This window comes from Pinus tabuliformis, chromosome 4_2 (assembly GCF_031772625.1).
Source record: "Pinus tabuliformis cultivar Carrire ecotype Pingquan chromosome 4_2, CPIR1, whole genome shotgun sequence".
In the NCBI taxonomy this organism is placed as follows: domain Eukaryota; kingdom Viridiplantae; phylum Streptophyta; class Pinopsida; order Pinales; family Pinaceae; genus Pinus; species Pinus tabuliformis.
In genome coordinates this window covers 1,033,678,304-1,033,682,739 of record NC_142304.1, presented here as the reverse complement: position 1 = coordinate 1,033,682,739, position 4,436 = coordinate 1,033,678,304, and the positions used below count along the sequence as shown (strand labels likewise).

At 36.5% G+C, this 4,436-nt stretch overlaps 1 pseudogene; it reads left to right on the top strand.

The window, feature by feature from the left end:
• The first annotated feature begins 523 nt into the window (after positions 1–523).
• Positions 524–1,156, top strand: LOC149173146 (eukaryotic translation initiation factor 5A-2 pseudogene; annotated as a pseudogene).
• The last annotated feature ends 3,280 nt before the right edge of the window (positions 1,157–4,436 follow it).

Here is a 4,436-nt window from a genome sequence, read left to right as displayed (position 1 = left end):
TGTCCATTTGTTAAAAAAATTAAGTCTAGAGAAAGTTTAGTTTCTTTCTAAATTTTAGTTTTTCATTGAAAAAAAACAAAATAATAATAAAAAAACATTCACCCACATCTCAATTAAAATAAATAAATAAATTTGAAAAGAATTTTGTAAAACAAAACAAAACGCAACGCAATTCACAATAACCAATTGTCTGTGGCCGCATCCAATTTTTGGTCTTCTTCGATCATTCTGATTTTGGCATTCGGCATTGAAACTCCATCACCTGCAATAAATGTTGTCTGCGCTAGGAGCTCCATCACTTCCATTTTAACATTTATAAAGACAACTATCTACACGAGTGGAATAATTATGTGTTTCATGCGATGCGGTAGAGTAGTAACTGCCTCCTATCAATTACCAAAATCATCCAAAATCATCGAAAATCTGGCTTTTTCTGTCCAAGAAACTGACTGTGGTGAACACTTGCAATTTCTCTGTCTGGCCTGCAATTTCTGTGGGTTCAAGCAATCTCCCTCCTCCTCAGATGGCAGAAGTACCAGCGGGGCAGACACATTCATGGAACGTAGATCCATACTTGGACGGATCCCTCTGGGGGAGGACTGATTGTGTGTTCGATTCCCACGCCAATGCGGGGGCTTCCAAAACCTTCCCCTAGCAGGCGGGTACCATTCGTAAAAATGGGTACATCGTCATTAAGGCCAGACCCTGCAAAGTGGTTGAAGTATCCACTTCAAAAACCGGAAAACATGGGCATGCTAAGTGCCATTTTGTTGCAATTGATATTTTTTTTTAATGGGAAAAAACTCGAAGATATTGTCCCATCTTCACACAACTGTGACGTCCCACATGTTACTCGCACTGATTTTCAATTGATTGACATATCTGAGGACGGTTTTGTAAGTCTGCTGTCTGACAATGGAAACACCAAGGTTGATCTCAGGCTTCCTTCTGATGATCAACTACTTACCCAGATCAAAGATGGCTTTGGAGAGGGGAAAGATCTCGTTGTCACTGTGATGTCTGCAATGGGCGAAGAGCATATTTGTGCCCTGAAGGATATTGGTCCAAAGTAAATCTTAATTGTTGAATGCGAAGGATATGCTGTTATCCTTGAACTTTTATTACCCTTGCATTCAGTCTAGTGCATTCAACATGTTGTTTTTGTAGGAATTTTGTGCACTATAAATGTCGAGGAAGCAGTTGAATAATGCCGGTTACGTGCTACTCTATCATATGTTAAGTTTCTTGGAATCAAGCTACCTGCATGCTTGGTTATCGATATCTTCAAACTCTTTTTATCCTTCAAGGTTTTGCAGCATAAGGTCTGCCTCTGAAACTTTTTGCCCGTATGATGCATTTTCGCTTTCCTATTTAATTATAAGGCTTTGCGAGAGGATTTAATATATCTATATATATATATATATATACTAAAAAATAATAAAATAAAATAAAATAAAATTGCCCTCATTCATTCATAAACTAACTGCTTTTTCCCTAACAAATACAAAAGCCTTTTCAAATGTTTTAAAACAATTTTCCTGCAAACCAATAAAAACATTTTGAAAAAGTATTGCACAATCAATGAGTACATTGCATGGGGACATGCAATATTTCTAGTTGGGGGGAAATGAAAGTATGTTGGAATTTATCATTTATTTTTGTGGGCAAGAGTTAGGATGCATATACTAACAATTGAAATGATATTGGTGTTATGTGTAGGTCAACGAGAAGCTTATGCAAAAAGCTCAACATTCCAATGCGACACCCTTTTCATCCACAATTAGTGTAACTTCGAAAAATAATTAAAAAAATGGACATTTCATAAATTCCTGAAAATGAGCTAATTTGTTTTTAAGTCACTTCATACAGGAATGATCGATGGAGATGGCACACAAAGGTGACAATTTTTATGCAGGAATGGTGCTAAGAATTGAAGACAATCTAATGCAAAAGTGATTTTTCGAAATCACAATGAAACATGCATCATTGGACGCTTGAAGGAACTAATTCTTCATTGCACATATCATAACATTTTCCACTACACAAAAATCCTTTTGCGTCATGAATACTCACCTATTTCCTTCCAAACGCCTAGACCATCCCTATGTTGCAGCCATCTTCCATTATCTTATCTTTCACGACTTCATGCACGCCTATTTTTCTGAATCGCATACATTCCTTTATCCTTTTCAGTTTATTTTTGCCTTCTAGTTTTCCTTTTGAATAAAACTCATTCCCTTTCCATGATTACATTGCCTTGTTTTCCTCGCCATGCTGATCCACACTGCTTGTCCGTGAGTTCTTTCCATTTATAGTCCCACCAAATCTTTTTTTACAAACTCGCATTGACAGATGTGGGATTCCTTAAGGCCCACCTTTCAACAAGTCTTGCCCCATCGACATCAGCACCTTATCTGGGAAATAGACTAGAGTTCCTTTTGGGTACCTTGAGACTTGCATGCCTCAATGGCAAGTTCTCTCGTTGACAATCATGGGAATACATCAATGTCCCTTGATCGTCAGATCTTGCAAATGGCTCGACGTTAACCCCTTTATTCGCATTTCGCAAGATGTACCCGAGTACCTTGGCACTCATTGACATCAATGGTGAGTTGCCTCGCATTGGTTGACGGCATGCATCAATGGTCGGTAATCCAATGATTTCTTTTCATGCTCGACATCAACACATTCTTTCGCATGATTAGAATTGTACCAAGAAGTTTAGTAGCAGGTGAAGACTATACACTTTTTCACGAATCCCTCAGCAGTTACAGCAGCATGAATTCTGATCTATGAGAGTACCACAGTTCCACTTTCAGCGTTTATCTTTTCCATGATTCAGTATCAACAGTTCAGATTCCTTCATTTCCCAGGATCCAGCTACAACACCATCAGTCACATTTTCCTGATCCAGCAGCAGCAGTAGCTACATTACTATTGCATAGTTCATCATTCTTGGGTAAGTAGAGGTATGTTGTTTTCCAATCTTTAATCATGCAATTCCTTATATGCTAACTTGAATATTTTGGAAAATTCCCTCACCATGCTACATTTCCTTTCATGAGCCATGTCAAGTTGCATGAGGACATGCAACCAATTCAGTTTGGGGGGGGGGGGGGGGGGGGGGGGGAACTATATTCACTACCATGATTCCATTTCTTCACCACTATCACTCCATTTTTCTCATTTACCATTCACCAACATTTATTTTCCAATGATACTTTGTTGCACTTTGCTTCATACGCAATATTGGCATGCTTCACTAATATTACAAAAGGGCTTTCTTATGCACATTATGATTTCCAGTGAGTGTTTACATTATTATTGAAGAAAAGAGAACAGAAAACAAAATGAATGTTGTTAACACAAGAACCAACATTCTTTGTATTCATGGTTGTCACACAAGAACCAACCATAAGAAAATGTAAGTTGTTACTCATGTCTTTCACATATCCTGGAAACATTCATTATTAAAAGACATCATCATGTAAAGCCAAAGTTCAAGATGCCAAATGTTCTTAAAGAGACCCATGCATGGTTGCATGAGGACATGCAACAAGTTCAGTTGGGGAGGATTTGGGAGTCAGAAATGTCATATTTTCATCCACCTTTTTCTTCACTATTCCTTACATTTCATCATCCCATTAACCTTTTATCATATCATTTTCATAAATACATTTGGGTTTCACCTTCTTATTTTTCATTTTATTCATTTTTGTATTACAAGTGAATTTATGATTAAATATTAGAAAATATACATATTTTTATATATATCTCAAGAATATGTGAGTTTTGTGATGTGTAGGAAATATGTGAAGAATTAATTCCAAGAGACTTCTCAAATATATCCTCCACCATATTAAGGAGATAATTATGCAAGCCTATTCCTAAGGAGAAAATCATGGAGGATTTGGTTGGCATATCTTATCCATATCTCCTCCACCATATTAAGGAGATAATTATGCAAGCTTATTCCTAAGGAGAAAATCATGGAGGATTTGGTTAGCATATCTTATCCAAGATATGTGAGAGATTTGTGGAGGATTCAAAGGGATCGTATTTTGTAATAATGGGAAAGTAGTTGAAAATGCTTGAGAGATTTGTGGAGGATTCAAAGGGATCATATCTTGTAATAATGGGAAATTAGTTGAGAGTGCTTGAGAGAATATTGGATATGTAATTATGAGATGGTTATCTTCCTCATGTATATAAGAGAGTGCTCTCTCTTCATTTGGATAATAATGAATAATGGAAAGGGATTCTTAGTTTTTCATCTTTTATTGTTATGCTTTCATGATTTGTAATTTGATTCTTGTAATATAATTTGAGATAGTTTTATTGTTGTGAGCTCACATATGTTGTTTGTCATTCAATTCTTCACATGTTGTATTGCTTTCCCCTTATGCAATTTCCTGCTTTCCTAGTTAATGTTTCAA